General features: G+C 37.9%; 1 pseudogene; it reads right to left on the bottom strand.

Moving 5' to 3' along the window:
* Positions 1–2,112: 2,112 nt before the first annotated feature.
* On the bottom strand, positions 2,113–22,631 carry LOC119522249 (annotated as a pseudogene).
* Between the last annotated feature and the right edge of the window lie 2,622 nt (positions 22,632–25,253).

Raw genomic sequence — 25,253 nt, 5'->3', positions numbered from 1 at the left:
TATTACACAGACGAAAGACAGAACAAAGTTATGACACATATAGCAATGTGGAAGAACCTTAAGGGCATTATTTTGAGTGAAATTGGCCAGAAACTAAAGGACAAATACTGTATGGTCTCACTAGTATGAACTAACTATTATGAGCAAACCATGAGAGCTAAATTTAAGAACACTAGATATCAGGAGATAGAAAGAGGGTGTAGATAAGGCATTTGATGCTGAAGTAGTACAGAATGTTCACAGAATTGATTGCAAAGATCCAGAAATTGATAGCACAATACTGTCTGATGGTAGGACAATACCATAATTATAATGAACAAAGCTGAATGTGCGTATAGTTGATAGAGGATGGCTAGGGGCATGTATGACACCAGAAGTATAGACAGAGGATTAAAACTGGGAGTGTATGAATTAGCAAAACCTAGAATGGACAATGATGGTGATTAAATTCACAAACATAACAAAGCTTTTATGTGAACAATGAGGGAGAACAAATGAATGTAACCATTGCAAGGTGTTGAAAATTGTATGATATATGGAAAAAAACACAATTGATGCAAAATAGCATCTGGAGTTAACAGTAACAGTGTAGTATTCTTCCATTAATGGTAACAAAGGCAATAATACCAAAGCTAAATGTTAATCAGAGGGGATATAATGTAGGGGTATGGGATCATTGTTGTTGATGTGATTAACACCCCTTTTTTTAAAAAAACTTTTTTCCTCTTTTTCTTTCCTTGCTGAAGGAAAGGAATGTTCTTCTATAGATTGTGGTGGTGAATGCATAACTATGTGATTATACCAGTAGCCATGGATAGCTCATTTATGATGGATAGTGTGGTGTGTGAATAAAATGGTTTAAAAATAAACAGAATGAGATGAGGAGCAAGATGGTGGAGTGGCAAGTTGTGGGTTTTAGTTACTCCTCTGGGGCAGCTGGTAGATAGTCAGGAACTGTGTGGACCTAGTACTGCAGAAGAATTTGGGTTTGGATACATGTCATACAATACTCATGAACAGGTGGAGCAGCTGAGATCAGCAAAATCTGTACATTCACATGGCCAGGGGGCCCACACCCCTCCCTGCCAGGCATAATCCCAAGGGAGGAGGGGTCATCAGTGCTGGGAACCAGGAGGGGGAACTGCAGTTACAGAACTGATTAACAAACTCTGATTGTTGAACAAAAACTTCAACAATAGATAAACTGAGACCAGACACCAGAGAATCTGGGAGCAGCCAACCCAGTAGAGATGAGAGAGGGCTAGCAAAAACAGCAAAGATAAAATAAAATAAAATAAATAAAAAAAATAAAAACAGAGACTTTTGGATTTGGGGGTGAACATAATACAAAGAAGGGTTAGGCTGAAACAGAACCAGGCACAAATGCCAACCCAGGTGGCCAGGGCCCTTCTATGAAAAGCCAGTTTTGCTGGTTCCTTGATTGTCCCTCAATTTCCTCCAATTCCTTGTCTCTTTGCATTTAAAGAGCCCATCAGAACTGCAAGAACTTAATTAGAGGGCTTTTCTTTAAATAGTATATACTGGGCCTTTATTTTCCTTTTTTTTTTAATTTTGAAATCAAGAACATGTATTTTCCTTATTTGTCTATAATGAAATATTTGCTTTGATAACAGAAGTCAACTCAGAAAAGGACGTGAGCTAACACATTGGCCAAACCATGCTATTCAAGTTAAGCATGCATAGTTGCTCAAAGTTTACTAAATCACTGATTAAGACCACTTTTCTTTCATTTATATTGAAAAAAGAATGTATATAAAGCTTTTCTGAAAATCTCTTAATGTTACTTTCCCTTAAACATTAAGGAAATTTTACCACAATCTCCCCGTCTCCCCAAATCCTTAATAGCTGGTCAGGCCATTCCATCTTCAGTTTTGAAAAATGGCCACAAACCAATAGTAATGTAAAATAATACAGATGATGCAACTTGAAGGAGACATTAGATGTCAAAAATAAGCATAACTGTAGACCATGATGAGTGAGATATGACTCAACAAGGAGAGTACTGAAGACAGTCTCCAGAAAGAAAGGGCAAAGAAGTGTAAAATAAAGGAAATGAGACTATGGAAAAGAGAAATAGAGAATTATCAGTCCTCATAACTTTTATTTTGCCGGAACCCAGATGTAAGGACCAGACTGTTCTTCCATGATCTGCTTCACTTGGTTGTAAATGTCTTCCAGCATATCTCCTTGCACAATAGCTGTGAAATGTTCAGTAAACTCTTGTTCCAGTTTCATGGCTCTCTCAAATGTCTTTCTGACTTGTTCTTCTGTTAGACGCTTATTCATTTCCATGATATTTTCCATGGATTTGGGTTTAATAAAAATGGAGATTGGAAAAAGTTGTGCAATCTGTAATCTCTTTATGGCATTTCCAGACACATCAAGAATACAGTGTTTACCCTTTTCTGCTACTTCTTGTACAGATTGAACACTTGTTCCGTACAGATGATTGTTATACTGGCCAGCTTCAATGAATTTATGTTCCTGGATATCTTTTTCCATCTGTTCTCTTGAAGTCACAAAATGATAATCTCTTCCATCTACCTCATAATCTCATTTTGGTCTAGTTGTATGAGGAACACATGATCCAAATTTGTCAGGAGATTCTGAGATCAAGTCGTCATTTATTCTGTCTTTCATAGGTCCCAATATGATCACTGGTAATGTATAATTAACTTCTTGTTGGTTCACTGGTTCATAAGGTAAGACATATTCTTCTTGACCATGGTAACTACTTTCACTATCGCTGGCGTTAGAAGTTACATGCTGGTCAGCATCACTTGTTTCCTGCTCACTCTGGTCCTTGTTCTTCTAGAAGGGAAATTTTCGGGAAAAGAGGTTCTTTTTACGCTTGTCATTGAATGACCCTTTATCTCCTCTTGTTTTAGAATTGAATTTCATGGTTTTTAACTGGGCTTGTTCTTTCATTTCAACTCTTCGTTTACTGGGAATCACTCCAACTTCATCACTCTCACCATCTGGTGTAACCTGCCTGGCTTGCCACCATTCATCATCGGAAGCATTAATAACATGGAGGATGTCTCCAAATTTGAAGTTCAATCCCTGACTGGGAAGGCCACTATCTTTAGTCTTGTCATAATCAAAAAGGGCTCTGACATAGAGGGATCGCTTCTGGCTAGTTCGAAGAGAACCTGACCCTGAACTGATGCTACTATTCATCTGCTCTCTTAAGTCATGTATTTTAGCTTCAAAACAACTGTATTTTTCTGGTCAATACTGTGCAACAATTGTGACAGCTTGGTCAGCATTTTTCAACGTGGCTGCTGCCTGCTCATGACTGGCAGCTCTGAGGTCAACACTATTTACCGATATAGTTTGATCTCCTTTTCTGAGCTCTCCACTAAGATCAGCAGGTCCTCCAGCCAATATAAAGGAAATAAATATTCCTTCTCCATCTTCACCTCCTACAATGTTGAAGCCAAGGCCTATTGAGCCACAATGAAAAACAACTTTTCTAGGTTCCCTTGTGATTTCATAATCTCCAAGCATTACTTTTGAAACTGGTGAGTATCTGGATGGTGATGCAGGTGTCTTGCCCAAGTAGGAAGATGGGCTAACATGGTTATCAACAGGCTGAGAAGAAGAGGTGGTGATATCAGGTGGTGCATAGCCATCATTCATATACATACTTGTAGGTTTTGCCACTTTCAAATAAACAAAATCAGATGTGTTTTTTAAGGCAGTTACCACTTCTTCATGAGTAACTTCTTCTAAACATACACTATTCACCGCTAGAAGTTTATCTCCAATCTGAAGTTTGCCATCTTTATGTGCTGCACCGCCTTCAATGATTTTGGTTACATAGGTGCTATTATCCCCAGGAATATGCTGATTTCCAACACCTCCCACAATGCTGAACCCAAGACCTGCTTTAGGACCTTTAATTAGCTTTATTTACATTATTTTTTCTGATACTGGTTTTCATCTTTTTACATACAAGCATACAATAGATCCTGCCTCCTTCAATGCTTCAACTGCTTTGCTATGTGTTACATCATGAACATCTACTTCATTTACTTGTAATATACAGTCATTGACCCGCAACCTTCCATCTTGGGAAGCTGCTGCCCCTCCAATAATTTTGGTAATGAAAATACTTGAGTCATCTCCAATGTGTGGGTTGTCCGTACCTTCTGCAATGCTGAAACCAAGCCCTGAATTTCCCCTTTCAAGTGTGATTTCTTCATATTCATAATCTGCATCAGTGCCATTAGCATATGTTGGTGTTTCCAAGCTATCTGTGTTGACCAGTACTGGAGGAGAATTTGCCTATGGTATGGTGGGTAGGATGACAGTATTCTCAGCAGGGACTGGCAGGACAGGGAACACAGGGACAGTGGGAGAGGAGGGAGGTACAGCTTCTGTTGGCTTGGAGAGCTGGAGGGTCTCCTCAAACTAGCTCTGAAGGGGACTTTCTGTTCCTTTTTTGTCTCAGTGGAGAAAGCCTCAGTCATTTTCAGTTCCCAGTTCTGTGACCCAGACCAGGGTCTCTTTTCCTTTTTTAAAAATATTTTTATCTCTTTTTTTAAAGTAACTATACCAAGAAGCCCCAATACAGAAAGACTCAAAGACTTGCAATTTGGGCCCAGGCAAGAACAGAGCTAAGACAGCTTTGAGAGACAAAGTGATAAGTCTATGGGGGAGAGAATTCACTAAAGAGCATAAATTCCCCAAGAAAATGGCAGCATGGCCCAGCTCCAGTGGCAGCCCACCTTTGGACAACTCAGATGCCAGGGGCTGGAATTCAGAAACCAACATCAGTCAGCCATGCCCCAACAGGGTCAGGGTCACTGGGGAACTAAAAGCTCCATATATCCTCACACTGGTGGGGGAGCTGCAGTTTGGCAAGCACCACCTGCTGGACCACACAGGGAAAGCACAGATTCAAAAGGCCTCAGAGAAGGGTCTCATTTCCAAGGAAACTCCATCCCCTCCTCCTGTAACTTGGGCCTCTCTGGACTGGAAAAACCTGACTGGGATTGACCATATCTGAGGATACCCTCACACAAAAAGGTGACATAAAGGGAGGGAAAGAAACAGAAAAACAAGAGGTGAAAAACTCCAATCAACTAAATACAGCCTAAGTTAGAGGCCTAGAATATGTTGAACTAAACACCAAAGTTTAGAGAACAAAGCCAACCAACAAGAAAACCCTAGATAAAGGAGTGAAAATGAGCTCCAGAATAAACTAATCAAGAAAGTCAGATGCCTAGACAGCTCAAGATTAACAAGCCATACTAGGAAACACAAAAATATGGAGCTGCAATACAGGAGTTGAGGCAACTAATTAAAGATGCTCAAAGAAATCTCCTAAATCAATTCAAAAATCAAGTCAATGAATTGGGGGAAGATATAGCCAAAGAGATGAAGAATATAATGAGGACACCAGAAGACCACAAGAAGAATTCATAAACTTGAAAGAAAACAAATGACAGAACATATGGGAATGAAGGGCATAATGGAAGAGATGAAAAACACAATGGAGGGATACAACAGTAGATTTGAACAGGAGTAAGAAAGGATCAGTCAATTGGAAGACAAGACATTTGAATTCATACACACAAAAGAACAGATGGTGAAAAGAATGGAAAAATAAGAGCTGGATCTAAGGAAGCTGAATGACAACATGAACTGCAAAAATATATGAGTTATGAGTGCCCCAGAGGGAGAAAAGAGGGGAAAGGGGGCAGAAAGAATAACAGAAGAAATATCCACTGAAAATTTCCCAACTCTTATGAAAGACAGAAAATTGCATATTCAAGAAGTACAGCATACTCCAAAGAGAAAAGATCCCAATAGACCTACTCCAAGACACTTACTGATCAGATTGTCCAATGTCAAAGACAAAAGAGAATTCAGAAAGCAGAAAGAGAAAAGCAATCCATCACATACAAGGGAAGCTCTATAAGACTATGTACAGATTTCTCTGCAGAAACCATGGAGGCGAGAAGGCAGTGGTATGATATATTTAAGATACTGAAAGAGAAGAACTGCCAAACAAGAATTCTATATCAGGCACAACTGTCCTTCAAAAATGAGGGACAGAGGGGTGGGGCAAGATGGAGGAGTGGTGAGGTGTGGAATTTAGTCTCTCCTCTAGAGCAGCTGGTGATTATCTAGGAACTGTATGAAACAGTGTTTTTGGGGTTCCCAGTGACAAGTCACACATTGTACATAAGTTTGGAACCAGAAGAAAAGCTGAGATCACAGAAAACTTTGTAAGTCCCCCCAACAAGGGGCCTGGTGCCCCTCCTGACCCAGACTCCATGGACTCTCTTGCAGGTGGCTCCTTGAAAAGAAAAAGAAGCAACAATCTGCTGAGAGCAAGAAGGGAGCTCAACCCAGCCTCAACTGCAGAATTAATTAAAGAATTGTATAACTAATTTTTGGAGCCAGGGGTGCTAAAGAAGGGCTGGGCTCTGAGAAGGAGGGGGGCACATAAAAGCAGGCACCCATTCCCTGACTTCAAAAAAGCTTTATTTTATCTCCTACATTTTGTCCCTTCTCATTTCTCTCTGACTTCTTATCTTTTTCCACTTGAGTAGCCCCCAGCAGGGGAGAATAGATGCTGTTGGAAAGTATTATCAGACAGTATCCCAAAGTGCATCTTTAAATGCTCTGTTCTGACACAGAAAACTTCCAGACTGGGGAAAGGTTTTAAAAAAAGGACTTCTTTTTCTTCTTTTTTCTTTTTCTTCTTTTCTTTTTTTTAAATTAAAAGTAACATATGTAGTTATTTTCTTTCAGACAGCCCAGGTTGAATGTCTAGGCTGGTCTTGGGGGGAGACAGAGTACCTAGAATTTCTTTGAATTTCAGATTCACATTTGAAGAAGGTCTCCAACCCGGTCTTTAATTGGCAACTCAGGCTGATCAAGAGATTTAGTTGGAGTTGCCCAAAGAGGAGAGGGGAGAAAGGAATGGTGCCCTTAGGAGACAGCTGGAGTTTCTAGGATTGGGATAGTGGAGGAGGTTCAGCTCAATTGGCAGCCCTCCTTTTGGGAATTCAGACCCTAGGGGCTGGAAATCAGTCTCCAGCTTCAGTCAGCCCTGTCCCTGACAGGCACCAAATCTGCAGAGAATTAAAAGCACTCCACATACTTACACTAGTGTGGGAACTACAAGCTGGCAAGTGTCACTGCTGGACAGGAAAGGAAAATCACCAAGTCTAGAGGACTCACAGGAAGGTCTCATTCTCAAGGAAACACCATATCCTCCTCATGAGATCTGCCTTCTCTAGACTGGGAAAACATGACTGGGGTCAACCATAACTGAGGAGACCCTCACACAAAAAGGCTATATAGAGGCAGGGAAGAAAAAGAAAAAACAAGAGGAGAAAAACTCCAATCAACTATATAGAACCTAAGCTATAGGCCCAGAAAAAGCTGAACTAAACACCAATGGTTACAGAACAAAGCCAACCCTAGGAAAAAGAGTGAAAATGAGTTCCAGAATAAACTAATCAAGAAAGTCAGATGCCTAGGAAGCACAAGATAATGAGCCATACTAGGAAACAAGAAAATATTGACCAGCCAAGGAAAAAAATAATAGTTCAACCATGAGACAGGAGTTGAGGCAACTAATGCTAAATCAATTGAATGAACTGAAGAAAGAATTAATTAACAATGCTCAAACAAATCTCCTAAATAAATTCAAATTCAAGTCCATGAACTGAGGGAAGATATAGCAAAAGAAATGAAGGATATGAGGAAGACACTGGATGACCATAAAGAAAAAGTCATAAACTTGAGAAAACAAATGACAGAATTCATGTGAATGAAGTGCATAATAGAGAAGATGAAAAAGACAATGGAGGGATACAACAGTAGATTTGAACAGGCAGAAGAAAGGATCAGTGAAATGGATGACCAGACATTTGAATCCATACAAACAAAAGAAGAGATGCTGAAAGAATGGAAAAATATGAGCAGGTCTTAGGGAGATGAGTGACAACATGAAGCAAATGAATATACATGTAATGGGGATCCCAGGGGGAGAAGAGAGGGGAAAGGGGGAAGAGAGAATAATAGCAGAAATAATCAATGAAAATTTCCCAACACTTATGAAAGACAGAAAATTACAGACTCCAGAAGTACAGCACACCCCAAATAAAATACACCTCAATAGACCTACTCCAAGACATTTACTATCAGATTGTCCAATGTCAAAGACAAAGAGAGAATTCTGAAAGCAGCAAAAGAAAATCAATCCATCACATAATGGGAGCTTGATAAGACTATGTACAGATTTCTCCACAGACACCATGGAAGTGAGAATACATTGGTATGATATATTTAAGATACTGAAAGAGAAGAACTGCCAACCAAGAATTCTATATTCAGAAAAAACTGTCCTTCAAAAATGAGGAAGAGATTAAAATATTTCAGACAAACAGACATTGAGAGAGTTTGTGAATAAGGGAATGGTGCTAAAAGAAATACAAAAGGGAGTGCTACAGGCTGACAGGAAAAGATAGGAGAAAGAGGTTTGAAGAAGAGTATAGAAATGAAGATTATCAGGAAGGATAAAAAGAAAGAGAGGAAAAAATAAGACATGACATATAAAATCCAAAAGACAAAATGGTATAAGAAAGTACTACCCTTACAGTAATAACACTAAATGTTAATGAATTAAACTCCCCAGTAAAAAGACACAGACTGGCAAAATGGATTAAAAAACAGCAACCATCTATATGCTGTCTACAAGAAACTCACCTTAGACACAAGGACAAAAATAGCCTGAAGGTGAAAGGTTGGGAAAAGTTATTTCATGCAAACCACAACAGGAAAAAGTGCGAGTAGCTATATTAATATCAGACAAAGTAGACTTCAAAAGTAAAACAACTACAAGAGACAAAGAAGGGCACTATACATTAATGAAAAGGTCAATTCATCAAGAAAAGACAAAAATCATAAATATTTATGCACAAAGCCAGAGTGCCCCCAAATTCATGAGGATAACACTGAGAACACTGAAAGGAGAAGTAGATAACTCTACGATTGTTGGAGACTTCAATATACCACTCTCATCAATGGATAGAACATCTAGACCGAGGATCAACAAGGAAATGGAGTAATTGAATTGTCCAATGAATGAACAAGACAGACATTTATAGAACACTACACCCCAACAACAGGATACAGGTTTTTCTCAAGTGCTCATGGAACATTCTCTAGGATAGACCACAAATTGGGTCAAAAAGCAAGTCTCATCAAATTTAAAAATATTGATATTATAAAAAACACTTTCTCAGATTGTAGCAGAATGAAGTTGGAAATAAATAACAGGCATAAGGTTGTAAAATTCACAAATATACAGAGAATAAACAGCACACTCTTAGGAAACCTGTGTTTAAAGGAAGAAATTGCAAGAGAAATTAGTAAATAACTCAAGGCAAATGATAATAGAGCAAAACATTTTAAAACTTATGGGATGCAGCATAGGCTTTGCTGAGAGGGAAATTTGTTGCCCTAAATCACTATATTAAAAAAGAAGAGAGAGCAAAAACTGAGGAATTTACTGTCCCTCTGGTGGAACTAGAGAAAGAACAACAGACTAATGCCAAAGCAAATAGAAGGGAAGAAATAACAAAGATTAGAGCAGAAATAAATGAAACTGAGAACAGGAAAACAATAGAGAGAATCAACAAAACCAGAAGATGGTTCTTTGAGGAAATCAACAAAATTGATAGACCACTACCTAGGCTAACAAAAACAAAAAACAAAAAGCACAGTGGATGCAAATAAATGCAATCAGAAACAGGGATGGAAACATAATTACTGACCTGGCAGAAATAAAGGAGATAATGAGAAGATACTACAAGCAACTATTTGCTAATAAACTGGACAACTTAGATGAAATGGACAATTTCCTAGTAAGACATAAACAAAAAACATTGACCTGAGAAGAAATAGATGACCCCAACAAACCAATCACAAGTAAAGAGATTGACTCAGTCATCAGAAAGCTCCCAAAAATGAAAACCCAGGATGAGTGGGCTTCACATGTGAATTCCACCAAGCTTTCAAGAAAGAATTAATACCAATCCTGCTCAAACTCTTCAAAAAAATTGAAGAGGAGGGAAAGCTACCTGACTTATTCTATGAAGCCAGTATCATCCTAATATCAAAATCAGACAAAGATACTACAAAAAAAGAGAGAATTATATTCTCTTTAAGGAATATAGATGCAAAAATCCTCAATAAAATACTAGCTAACTGAATCCAGCAGCACATTAAAATAATTATACTCCACGACCAAGTGGGATTTATTCCAGGTATGCAAGGCTGGTTCAACATAAGAAATCAATTAATGTAATACACCAAATCGGTAAATCAATGTAGAAGGACCACATGATCATCTCAACCAATGCAGAAAAGGCATTTGACAAAATCCAACATCCTTTCTTGATGAAAATACTTCAAAGGATAGAATAGAAGGGAATTTCCTCAACAAGATAAAGGCAATATGTGAAAAACCAAAGGCTAACATTGTACTCAATATAGAGAGACTGAAAACTTCCCCTCTAAGAGCAGGACCAAGACAGGGATGCCCACTGTCACCATTGTTATTCAACATTGTGCTGGAAGTTCTATTTAGAGCAATTAAGCAAGGAAAAGAAATAAAAGGCATTCAAACTGGAGAGGAAGATGTAAAACTTTCACCCTTTACAGATGACATGATTCTATATGTAGAAAATCCAGAAAAATCTACAACAAAGCTATTAGAGCTAATCAATGAATACAGGAAAGTGGCAGGCTACAAGATCAACAAGCAGAAAACTGTAGTGTTCCTATACACAATAAGGTGCAACAAGCAGAAGAAATTAAAAAATTTCCATTTACAATAGCAACCAAAAGAATCAAGTATTTAGGAATAAACTTAATGAAGGCCACAAAGACTTCTTCAAAGAAACCTACAAGAAACTGCTAAAAGAAATCAAACAGGAACTAAAAAAAAATGGAAGAACATACCATGCTCATGAATTGGAGAACTAAATATAATTAAGATGTCAACTATACCTGATTTATAGATTCAATGTAATACCAATTAAAATCCCTACAACTTACTTTGCAGAAATAGAAAAAACACAACCAAATTGATTTGGAAGGGCAAGTTTCCCTGAATAGCAAAAATATATTGAGAAAGAGGAATGAATTGGGAGGTCTCACACTACCTGACTTTGAAACACATTACAAAGCTACAGTGGTCAAAACAGCATGGTACTGGCATATGGATAAACACACCATTCAGTGGAATCAAATTGAGTGTTCAGAAATAGACCCTCACATCTATGGACAATTGATCTTTTAAAAGGCAGTCAAGCCAAAGCAACTGGGACAGAGCAGCCTCTACAATAAATGGTGTTTGCAGAACTGAGCATCAATTTCCAAAAGAATGAAAGAAGACCCTGTTTCACATCTTATACAAAAGTTAACTAGAAAGAGATCAAAGATCTAAATGTTAATGTTAAGACCATAAGACTACTAGAAGAAAACAGAGGGCAATATATTAAAGATCTTGTGATAGGAGGTGGCTTCCTAGAATTCACACCCAAGGGGCAAGCAACCAAAGAACAAATAGATAAATGGGATCTCCTCAAAATTGAAAAGGCAGCCTATGCAACAGGAGACAATATTTGGTAACCACATATCAGATAAGGGTTTAATAGCCCAAATATATAGTTATCCTACAACTCAACAACAGAAAGACAAACAGCCAAATTTAAAAATTGGCAAAAGACATGGACGGATGTTTTTCTGAAGAGGAAATACAAATGGCTCAATAACATAAAAAGATTCTCTGCTTCACTGGCTATTAGGAAAATGCAGATCAAAACCACAATGAGATATCATCTCACACCTACCAGAATGGCCATTATCCAAAAAACAGAAAATTACAAGTGTTGGAGAGGATGTGCAGAAAGAGGCACACTTATTCACTCTTGGTGGGAATGTAGAAAGTTGCAAACACTCTGGAAGGCATTGTGGCAGATTGTCAGGAAGTATAGGTTTTGCATATGACCCAGCTATTCCATTCCTAGGTATATACTCATAGGAGCCGAAACTTAAGACAAGAATGGACATTTGTAAACTGATGCTTATCATGACATTATTCACATTAGCTAAGAGATGAAAACAGCCCAAATTTCCATCAATAGATGTGTGGATATACAAACTGTGGTACATAACACATGATGAAATACTATGCAGCTCTAGGACAGAACAAAGACATGAAGCATATAATAATGTGGATGAAACTTGCAGACATTATGTTGAGTGATGTTAGCCAGAAACAAAAGGACAAATACTGTGTGGTCTCACTAATATGAACTAATATTAATGAGAAAACTTTGAGAGTTAAAAGCTGATAACACAGGCTACCAGGAGATTGAAAGCAGGTAGATTGGGCATTTGATGCTGAAAGACTGCAGAATGTTCAGCAGAATTGATTGTATAGATCCAGAAATAGATAGCATAATACTGTGTGATGGTAGCACAATATTGTAACTACACTGAAAAATGAGGTCCATGACTAAGGCTGAAAGAGGTGGGCTAGGGGAATGAATGACACATGAGGTAAAGACAGAACATAAAATCTGGGAATATTTAACTCAGCAAAAACTGGGGTGGTCAATGATTTTGACTAAATGTACGAATATATAACTGTTTTTGCATATAGGAGAAAAATGAATGTCAACCATACAGAGTGCTGGAAAAGTGCTGGTGTTGGGAAAAATATAATTAAGCAAACTGAAGTCTATGGTCAACAGTAACATTGTAATATGTTTCCATTAAATGTAATAAAGGCAATATACCAAAACTAAATGTGTTTGAGAGGAGGGATATAAGGGAGGGATTCAGGATTCTTGGTCATGGTATTGTGGTCTGACCCTACTATTTTTTGTATTTTAAGATATTTTATTTTTCCTTTTAGTATCTGTTTTATCATTCATTAAAATTTTTTCAAACTAATTAATATGTTCAGTTGCTGAATGTGGTGATAAATGCACAACTGTATGATGAAACCATGAAGAATTGTTTGTACACTGTGGGTAGTTATATGGTGCATGAATACAGCTCTATAAAATTGTATGGAGGGCCAGAACCTAAGATGGCAGCTAGGTGAGACAGGGCAAAAAACACCTCCATGAAAAATACTAGATAAAAACCAGAAAGTGACCCAAAACATCAGTTCCAATGATGCACCAGCTGGACAAGTTCTGCTAAAACCACAGGGACTGTGCACTTGGTGAAACTGGGAGTCTGCATTCTGAAATGAGTGAGTAAGCTGGCTGAAAGTCCTGTGGTCACACTGTGGTGTGGGGAAACCAGGGGTTGGTGTTTGGAGATGGACTAGTTCAGTGAAACTGGGAGTCTACATTCTGAAACGAGTGAGTAAGCTGGCTGAAAGTCCCATGGCCACAATGTGGTGTGGGGAAACCAGGGGTTGGTGTTTGGAGATGGACTAGTTCTTTAAAAAAAAACCCCAGGAACAGCTGCAGGTACAACAGCAAGAACTGTGCAGTGAAGCATGGCAGGAGTGGGCTATGCCAGCCTCTTGGTGTCTGGCATGGAGGATAGACTGCTGCTGATTCCCTCAGGGCCAGAGAGGCAGAGGGGAGATCCAAAAGCAGAAAGAAACCATGCTACTTGCAGCTGGCTCCCTGGCAGGCTGGAGACACTCCTGCCCAGGGCCAGACCCACAGCCCAGAGCCATGCCAGGAAATTCAGTGTGACAGGGAGTATATCCCATGGCACTGCGCACATGCCACAATATCAGCCGTGGACAATGTCCTTGGGTGCACACACAGCTAGTCGTCCCGGAGCTGGGAAGGTGGAGTTATGCAAAAAGGGGGAGGTTGAGATGCTCCATTCAGTCATCTTTGCATCAGGCTGAGAGCACTCCTGCATGGTCTGGTGGCCCAGGGCTTCCCTTGAGGGATGGCACACACTTGTGATGTAACACAGCCTTCCCTCAGCAGAGGTCCTGGAAGATCACAGCTGAGAAAGGGGTCCTGCTCAGAAAACCCAGGGACTCTACATCAATGCTGGGAACATGTGGGTCAGCAGCAGAGAAAATCTGGGGCAAAACTGAAATGAAGGCTTAGACCCTTGCAACAGCCTTGAATCTCTGGGAACACCTGGGAGGTTTGATTATTAAAGCTGCCCTGCCTCACTAACCACCCAGACACATGCCCCACATTCAGGGCAGACAGCACCAACAACACACCCAAACTGAGTTCACTAATTGAACCCCACAAAAATCATTTCCCCATACACCAAAAAGACGAAGTTGAGGAGAACTGACTTGGGAATATGTGACTCACAGATGCTATCTGCTGGTTAGTTAGAGAAAGTGTATGCCACCAAGTTGGAAATCTGAAAAATTAAATTGATATTTTTTATAACTTGAAAGAACCCTATCAAGCAAAGCAAATGCCAAGAGACCAAATACAACAGAAAATCTTAAAGCGTATGATAAGACCAGATGATATTGAGAACCCAACCCCAAACACCCAAATCAAAATATCAGAAGAGACACAGTACTTGGTGCAGTTAATCAAAGAACTACAATCAAAGAACAAGAGCATGGCACAGGATATAAAGGACAAAAAGAAGACCCTAGAAGAGCATAAAGAAGAAATTGTAAGAGTAAATAAATAATAGAAGATGTTATGGAAATAAAAGAAACTGTTGGCCAAATTAAAAAGACTATGGATACTCATAATACAACATTAGAGGAAGTTAAACAATGACTCGGTGTCCTAGAGGACCACAGAATAGAAAATGAATGAACAAAAGAAAGAATGGAGAAAAAAATCAAAATGGATCTCAGGGATATGATAGATAAAATAAAACATCCAAATTTAAGACTCATTGGTGTCCCAGAAGGGGAAGAGAAGGGTAAAGGTCTAGAAAGAGTATTCAAAGAAATTGTTGGGGACAACTTCCCAAACCTTCTACACAATTTAAATACACAAAGCATAAATGCCCAGTGAACTCCAAATAGAATAAATCCAAATAAAACCACTCCAAGACATATTCTGATCAGACTGTCAAATACTGAAGAGAAGGAGCAAGTTCTGAAAGCAGCAAGAGAAAAGCAATTCACCACATACAAAGGAAACAACATAAGACTAAGTTGTGACTACTCAGCAGCCACCATGGAGGTGAGAAGGCAGTGGCATGACATATTTAAAATTCTGAGAGAGAAAAATGTCCAGCCAAGAATACTTTATCCAGCAAAACTCTCCTTCAAATTTGAGGGAGAGCTTAAATTTTTCACAGACAAACAAATGTTGAGAGATTTTGCCAATAAAAGACCTGCCCTACTTCAGATAGTAAAGGAAGCCCTACTGACAGAGAAACAAAAAAAGGAGAGAGAGATATAGAGAATTTTAACAGACATATATAGAACCTTACATCCTAAATCACCAGGACACACATTTTTCTCTAGTGATCATGGATCTTTCTCCAGAATAGACCATATGCTGGGACATAAAACAAGCCTCAATAAGTTTAAAAAAAAATTGAATATATTCAAAGCACATTCTCTGACCACAATGGAATACAAATAGAAGTCAATAATTTTTGATTTGTAACTCCACTATTTACTTCCTACATGATATAAAATACACAAACTCTAATGACAAATCAGTGGTTTTGGACTCAATTAAAAATATGTAATTTTTGATGAGAACTATATAAAGGTGGGGGAATGGAGGAGTATAGGAACATAGCTTATGTGTCCTATTGAAGTTAAGTTGGTATCAAAGAAAAACAAGATTGCTATGGATTTAAGAGGTTAATTTTAAGCCCCACAGTAAACACAAAGAAATTATCAGAGAATATGACCATAGAGATGAAAAGTAGAGTATGGGTTATGAGAAATGGGGGAAGTTGGCAATGGGGGGGTTAAGAAATGAGTGTAGGGTTGCTGTTTGAGGTGAAGGGAAACTTCTAGTAATAGGTGGTGGGAAGGTGATAGCATTACAACATTCTAAACGTGATTAATCCCACTAATGGAATGCTGGGGGGGGGGGTGGAATGGGAAGATTTAGGCTGTATATATGTTTCCACAATTGAAGAAAAAAGACAGTCTAAATAGATGACAATTGAATGTCAAGGATGACCCTGGATGGGATCTGAGGATGGAGGACAGGAGACTCAAAGGGACACAGTTGGGACATAAAAAAAAAGGAAATTTAGAATGTATGCTTTGTATCAATGTTGAATTTCTTGAACTTCTTAGCTGTGCTTAATGGGATTGCATAAAAGAATGTTCTTGCTCATCGGAATTGTATATGTGAATCATAGTGCTTGTTCAAGGATGTGTGCAGCTTGTTCTCATATGTTCAGAAGACAGAGCAATAGATGATGGATGATAGGGAGGGAGGGAGGGAGGGAAAGAGAAATGGTGGTGTGACAGCATGTTAAGGTTGGCGGATCAGGGTATTGGGGGAGGGGGGTCAGGGAATGCTGAAGTTCTGTGTATGGGGTTTGTATTGTTTTTTCAACTGTTCCTATAACTTTAAATTTATTTCAAAATAAAATTAAAAAATAAAAAATTATATGGAAAAATATAAATGGAAAAAATTGCTGGAGAAAACATGGAGAGAGTGATGTACATATTTATTGTTGGTAAGGAGGCAGAATGGTATAGTCTTTCTGGAGGACAATGGGGTGGTTCAAACAGAAGCTAAGATGTGTGTGCCATATGGTCCTGCGACCTCATTAGGGATCATTTACTTGGAGGATCTGAGAGCAGAGACATGAAGGGACATTTGCACAGTGGTGTTTATGGAGAGATTAAGCATGATTTGCAATGGGTGGAGTTGGCCTAAGGGTACATTGACTGAGGAAAAGAATGGTGAACTGTTGTGTGTGCATTCAATGGAATATTGAACAACTGTGAGAAGGAAAGAAGCTGTGAGATATGCAACAAGGAGAATGGAACATGTAAACAGCATTTCGAGTGAACTATGCCAGAAGCAAAGGCAAACACTATAATGCCTCACTAATATGGACTAACTACAATGTCTAAACTAAGAATTTAACCTGAGAGCACAGCTTATCTGGGGAACACTTACTGTAACAGTCCCTAGATTGTAAGCTCTTACAGGAGTCACATCTATTCCTGGATTGTAATGGCTATCTCCAGATTCTGAGATGCTAATCCCTTTGTGTATAACCTGATGGATCCCTGGATTTTTGTGTATCTCTGTGAAACCTGAAACTCAGAGCTAGATTTTGCAGATATGAATTTCAGTATTATCACATATAGCAACTGTTAAAAACCCTGAGAAAGAGTCCAGACTTCAACTAGAGATATGAATGAATCAGATGTGGTTAGGACTAGGGTAAATTGGGCCAAAGGGTAAGGGACAATACTGAGTGTGTTTTAAAACTTCAAATTCCATGTGAGACCAAGGGAAGACATGTTTAGTTGGTGCAAGATCTATATTTCCTAAACAATTTAACTCATACAGGTGGTCCAAATAACATAATTATGTGGAACTTTTGGCAGGAAGTGAGACCTGGTAGGTTTGCATAGGTTTGTATGAAATAGCAACACATCCCAAAGTAATTTGTACAGAGAATAAAAATATACATGCAGGGCCACACTGAGGAGTTGGGGGAAGTTGCAGAGGTATTGGGCTTCCTTATCTGGATTGTTGCTGATGTTCTCACAAACATTGAGGACTGACAGTTTGATGTTTTAGGCCTCTATCATGGGACTTACTCTTATGAAGCTCGTTTCTGCAAAGGAGAGGCTAAACCTGCTTATAATTGTTCCTGACTCTACCCCTGAGTACCTCTTTTTTGGTCAGATGTGGCTCTCTCTAGGTAAGCCAACTCAGTGGATTAACTCACTGCCCTCCCCTGTACATTAGATCTGACCCCCAAGGGCATAAATATCCCTGGCAACTTGGGATATGACACCCAGGGATGGATATGGACCCAACAATGTGGGATTGAGAACATCTTCGTGACCAAAAGGGGAATGTAAAATGAAACAAAATAAAGTTTCAGTGGCAGAGAGATTCCAAATGGAGTCAAGAGGTCACTCTAGTTGGCATTCTTATGCACTATATAGATAACCCTTTTACGGTTTTAATGCATTGGAATAGCTAGAAGTAAATACCTGAAACTATCAAACTACAACCTAGTAGCCTTGACTCTTGAAGATGATTATACAGCAATGTAGGTTACAAGGGGTGACAGTGTGATTGTGAAAGCCTTGTGGATCACACTATATCCAGTTTATGGATGGATGAGTACAAACATGAGGACAAAAAACTAAATGGAAAATGGAGTGGGGGGTATGATTTGGGTCTTCTTTTTCTTTTTTTTTCTTATTTTCACTTATTCTGGTTCAAGGAAAATGTTCAAAGAATAGATTAGGGTAATGAATGTACAACTATATGATGGTACTGTGAAAAATTGATTATACATTTTGGATGATTTATGGTATGTGGATATATCTCAATAAAATTGACTTTAAAAGTAAACACTGAAAAATTTAAAGAAAATGACATGCTCAGTGTTTGGCCATGCTTGGGGAAGAGGATTTTTGTGTCCCTTTCTGACAGCAGCAATATCCAGGGACTGGATCCCAAAGCAGACCTCTGAGAGTGGGGGGGGGGGTGGGTTCTGGCATTTGCTGTATGGAGAGGGCTGCTTAGTTATTTACTAGAGTTTTTTGGCCTCTTCTACTCTTCCCTGGATCCTGTACAGTGTCCTTGTGGCATCTGGAGGTCCATAAATTTTGTTTCACACAGTTCCTCCCTGTTTACTAGCTGTTTTGGAGGAAGGAGTGAATCTTGGAATTTCTTAATCCTCCAACTCTCCAGGAAATCTCCAACTTGTGTCTTTTGATGGAGGAGTTTAATCCATTAACATTAAGTGTTATTACTGTAAAGGCAGTATTTTGGCCATTTTGTAATTGGTTTATATATATCATATCTCTTTTTATCTCTATTTTCTTTTATTGCAATATCCTTTAGAGTATAGTTGATCTTTTGTGATATATCTGACTGATCCCTTTCTCATTTCTGTTGCTTTTATATGGCTGTTCTTTTTTAATCATGATAGCAATTGTGTGTATTTCTAATTTAAGAACATTTCAGGAAAGAAACACATATTGCAATTGAAGAATTAATGGTCACCTTGAGTAACAAGAGAAAGACCCACAAACTAACCCCAAAGCAAAAGAAAGAAAGAAATAAAGATTAGAGCAGAAATAAAAGAAATTGAGAAGGAAACAATAGAGAGAATCAACAAAACCACAAGTTTCTTCTGTGAGAAAATCAATAAATTTGATGCAACACTAGCTAGACTGACAAAACAAAAAGAGAGAGGATGCAAATAAATACAATCAGAAAAGGGAAATGAAACATAACTACTGACCCTTCAGAAATAAAGGAGATGATGAGAAAATTCTACAAGCAACAATATGCTAAGAAACTATACAACTTAGATGAAATGGACAACTTCCTAGAAAAGCCTAAATAACCAACATTGACTCAAGAAGCTGATGACCTCAACAAACAAATCACAGGAGATTGAGTCAGTCATCAAAACTCCCCCCAAAAATGCACAGGACCAATTGGCTTCACATGTGAATTCTACCAAGCTTCTAAGAAGGAATTAGTACCAATCATGTGCAAACTCTTCAAAAAAATTTGAAGAGCAGGGAAGCCTTCCTAACTCCTTCTATGAAGCCAACATCCCCCTCATACCAAAGTCAGACAAAGATACTACAAAAAAAGAAAATTATAGACCAATCTCTTTAATGAACACAGATGCAAAAATTCTCAACATAATACTTGTAAATTGAATCCAGCAGCACATTAAAAGAATTATATACCATGACCAGATGGTATTTATTCCAGGTATGTGAGTCTGGTTCAACACAAGAAAATCAATTAATGTAACACACCACATCAATAAATCAAATCAGAAGAATCACATAACAATCTCAATTGATCCAGAAAAGGCATTTGACAAAATTCAACATCCTTTCTTGATGAAAACACTTCAAAGGCTAGGAATGAAAGGGAACTTTCTCAATATGATAAAAGAAATATTTGCAAAACCCACAGCTAACATCATACTCAATGGGGAAAGACTGAAATCAATATCTCTAAGATCAGGAACAAGACAGGGATGCCCAGAGTCACCATTGTTGTTCAACATTGTGCTGGAAGTTCTAGCTAGAGCAATAAGACAAGAGAAAGAAATAAAAGGCATCCAAATTGGAGAGGAAGAAAAAACTTTTCATTGTATGTAGATAACATTATTCTAAATGTAGAACATCCAGAAAAAATCTACAGCAAAGCTACTGGAATTAATCAATGAATACAGCAAAGTGGCAGTCTAAAAGACCAACATGCAAAAATCTGTAGTGTTCTTACACACAAGCAATGTGCAACAAGAGGAGGAAATCAAGGAAAAAATTCAATTTATGATAGCAACCAAAAGTATCAAGTATAAACTTAACCAAGATCACAAAAGACCTATACACAGAAAACTATAAGAAACTGCTAAAAGGAATTGAACAGGACCTAAAAATTGGACAAATATACTGTATTCATGGATTGGAAGACTAAATATATTTAAGATGTCAACTCTACCTAAACTGATTTATAGATTCAATGCAATACCAATTAAAATCCCAGTAACTTACTTTGCGGAACTAGAAAAACCAATAAACAAATTTATTTGGAATGGCAGGGTGCCCTGAATAGCCAAAAATATCTTGAGAAAGAGGAACAAAGTGGGAGGTCTCACACTACCTGACATTGAAACATATTACAGAACTACAGTGGACAAAATAACATGGTATTGGCATGAGGATGGATATACCTACCAATGGAATTGAATTGAGTGCTCAGAAATTGACCCTTGCTGCTATGGGCTATTGATCTTTGATAAAGCCATCAAGCCAAAGCAACTGGGGAAGAGCAGCCTCTTCAATAAATGGTGTTTGGAGAACTGTATATGCATTTCCAAAAGAATGAAAGAGGACTTCTATTTCTCACCCTATACAAAAATTAACTCAAAATGGATCAAAGACCTAAACATTAGTGCTGAGACCAGAAGACACTTAGAAGAAAATGTAGGGCAATATCTTAATGATCTTGTGATAGGAGGAGGTTTCCTAGACCTTACACCCAAAGTGCAAGCAATTGAAGAAAAAAGAAGACAAATAGGAGCCCCTCAAAATTAAGCATTTTGTACATCAAAGGAATTTGTCAGAAAAGTAAAAAGGCAGTTTATGTAATGGGAAACAATATTTGGAAACCACATATCAGATAAGGGTTGAATATCCTGGATATATAAAGTGATCCTACAACCCAACAACAGAAAGACAAACAACACAATTAAGAAATGGGCAAAAGACATGGACAGACTCTTTTCTGAAGAGGAACTACAAATGGCTGAAGAAACATATGAAAAAAAAGCTCAACTTTACTGGCTTTTAGGGAAATGCATATCAAAACCAAAATGAGATATCATCTCACACCTATTAGAATGGCTATTATCCAAAAAACAGAAAATTACAAGTGCTGGAGAGGATGTGGAGAAAGAGGCACACTTATTCACCATTGGTAGGAATGTAGAATGGTGCAACCACTGTGGAAGACAGTGTGGCTGTTCCTCAGGAAACTAAGTATAGATTTTCCAAATGACCCAGATCTTCCATTACTAGGTATATACTCAGAGGAACTGAAATTTAAGACAAGAATGGACATCTGTAAACTGATATTTATTGTGGCATTATTCATGATTGCCAAGAGATAGAAACAGCCCAAATGTCCATCAATGGATGAGTGGATAAACAAACTGATATATAAGCCTAATGGAATATTACACAGGTGTAAGACAAAACAAAGACATGGAACATATAATAACATGTATGAGCATTGAGGACGATATGTTGAGCAAAGTTAGTCAGAACCAAAAGGACAAATACTGTATGGTCTCACTAATATGAACTAACATTAAAGAAAAATCTTTGAGAGTTAAAAGCTGATAACACAGGCTATCAGGAGATAGGAAGGGTGTAAAGATCTGGCATTTGATTTTGAAGGACTACAGAGTGTTCTGCAAGACCTCTTGTATAGATCCAGAAATTGATAGCATAATACTGCATGATGGTAACACAATATTGTAAGTACACTGAAAAAAAGATGTCTGTGAGTGAAGCTTAGAGGGGTGGGCTAGGGGCATATATGACATCAGAGGTAAAGATAGATGTAGGGACTTGGACTGCATGACTTAGCAAAAGCTGGAGTGGTCAATGACTGTGCATAAATGTACAAATGTGGGAATGTTTTTACATGTGGGAGAACAAATGAAGGTCAAACATGCAAAGTGTTGAAAATGGGAAGGTGTAGAGGAAAAATATAATCAAAGCAAACTGGAGTCTATGGTCAACAGTATCATTGTTATATGCTTCCATTAAATGTAACAAAGGCAATATACCAAATCTAAGCATGTATGAGAGGGGTATATAAGGGGGGATATGGGATTCTTGGTAGTGGTGTGCTGTTGTCTGATCTTACCATTATATTGATTTGCATGATATTTTATTTTTGTTTTTATTATCTTTTTTATTATTCCTTAAAAACACTTTTTGTAGTAATCAATATGCTCAAGTGCTGACTGTGGTGATAAATGCACAACTATATGATGATAACATGAAGACACAATTGTACACTGTGGATAACTATATATATCTCTATAAAATTGTAGGGAAAATATAAATTTAAAATATATTTTATATATATATAAAAATATAAGGATAAAAGTGCTGGAGAAAACATGGAGAGAGGGATGGACTTTTTACTGGTGTAGCCTTTCTCGAGGACAGTGTGATGGTTCCACAAGAAGCTTAAGTACGTGGGTACCATAAGGTCCTGCAACCTCACTATTGATATATGCTTGGAATATCTGAGAGTAGGGACATGGGTGGACATTTGCACACTTGTATTTATGGGGGAAGTATTCATGATTTTCAACAGGCAGAGGTGGCCTAAGGGTACATCAACTGAAGAACAGAATGGTGAACTCTGGTGCATGCATACAATGGAAAATTGAGCAACTGCCAAAAGAGTGAAGCCGTGAGACCTGCAAGGAGGTGAATGGATCCTGTAGACAGCATTTTGAGTGAACTATGCCAGAAACAAAAACAAGCACTATAATCCCTCACCAATACCAACTAACTACAATTTGTAAACTCAGAATTGAATCTTAGAGCACAGCTTATCAAAGGAACAGTTATTGTAATGGTTGCTGCAAAGGAGAGGCTAAACTTGCTTATAACTGTGCCTAAGAGTCTCCCCATGAGTTCCTCTTCGTTGCTCAGATATGGCCCTCTCTCTCTAGCTAGGCCAAATCTGCAGGTGAACTCATTGCCCTCCCCCCTATATGGGACCTGACTCCCAGGCGTGTAAATCTCCCTGGCAATGCAGGATATGACTCCCTGGGATGAACCTGGACCTGGCATTGTGGGATTGAGAACATCTTCTGGACAAAAAGGGGGAAGCAGAATGAAACAAAATAAAGTTTCAATGGCTGAGAGATTTCAAATGGAGTCAAGAGATCACTCTGGTGGGCATTCTTATGTACTATATAGCTATCCCTTTCTAGGTTTTAGTGAATTGGAATAGCTAGAAGTAAATACCTGAAGCTATCAAACTCCAACCTAGTGGTCTTGTCTTGAAGATGATTGCATAACTATGTAGCTTAAAAGGGGTGGCAGTGTGATGGTGGAAACCTTGTGGATCACATTCCCTTTACCCAGTGAAAGGATGGATGAGTAGAAAAATGGGGACAGGGAGTAAATGAGGATTGGGGTGGGATGGGGGGATGACTTTGGTGTTCTTTTAATTTTGTTTTTTATTCTTATTTTTCTTCTTTCTGCTGTAAAGAAAATGTTCAAAAATCAATTGGGGTGATGAAGCCACAACTATATGATGGTAATGTGAATAGTTGATTGTACACCACGGATGATTGTATGGTATGTGAATATTCCTCAATAAAACTGAATTAAAATAAAGTTAATTCATATCTTCATTGTTCTTTACAGCCGAAAAAATACATTTATACCTTTGTTGCAGTAGAAGATATGACAAACCTTTAAAAATATTAATAAATGGTGATGCCTAAATGAGGATTTGTATTCACATATGCATATTCAAAATATCATGACCTTTGATAGCCTTTGACTATGAATGTAATTAGCACACTGAATTGTGTATTTGAAAGTGGTTAAAATGGCAAATGTATTGTATATATATTTCCACAATAATTTTTTTTTTAAATTAAAAAAGCACATGTTGTAGTAAGCCCTTATTCAAGAGAAGAAACTGTTCAACTTCCTAAGTTTATAGGATAAACCCATCTTTGCATTCCACTTTTCTATGAATGTCATTTTCAGGCTTCCACACAGCTGTGATCTTTGGTAAGTAATCTATTCTCTGCAAGCCTCGGTTTCCAAATCTCTAAAATGAATGTGCTACATTTAGGTGATTCTAAGTAACTCCAGTGGCTCTCATTATTACTAAGTATTAAAAAACCTTTCTACATTACTTGTCACATGTGGCCTCAATTCTAAAGATCTGATTTTTCCCACTTCCTTGCAACTTGCTGTCTTTCTGTTTTATCCATTCCCCAGACTCAAGATAAAATAGTAATTAAGGGATTTAATTTAAGAGGCCTTGTTCTTTCTGCCTATAGGTTGTATAATCTTGGAATAAAACATAAAATTTGCATTTCTTTTCCTCAAAACCAAATGCTGGGGCATGATTATATTTAAAGCTTAACCAATGCATCAGCCATTAGATTTGATGAGTAGTTACAAAAGAAAAACAACAGTTCATCCCCAAAATCTTGATATAAACAACCTAAAGAATTGCTCCTAAAATCATTATTGGGCAAAACCTGCCTGGAACACATTGGATGCAAAATATACAAAGACATATATACCACTTTCTAGTACAAAAGTTCTCAAAAAACATCTGGAGAATTCCATAATTTATATTTTAAAAGAATACTGTTTTTATGAACAAACACAATCAGAGAAAAAAGTGACCAGACTATTATTTCTTATAGATAAGGCAACTAATGTTCTCATATCTCCAAATCCTTTACAAAAGGAAATAGTTTAGTAAGTTCTAGCTCGGGATTTTGTTTTTGGCCTG

The sequence above is a fragment of the Choloepus didactylus genome, chromosome X, assembly GCF_015220235.1.
Source record: "Choloepus didactylus isolate mChoDid1 chromosome X, mChoDid1.pri, whole genome shotgun sequence".
Classification (NCBI taxonomy): Eukaryota; Metazoa; Chordata; class Mammalia; order Pilosa; family Megalonychidae; genus Choloepus; species Choloepus didactylus.
The sequence above is the reverse complement of the archived record's forward strand: the minus strand, read 5'-3'. Positions and strand labels throughout refer to the sequence as shown.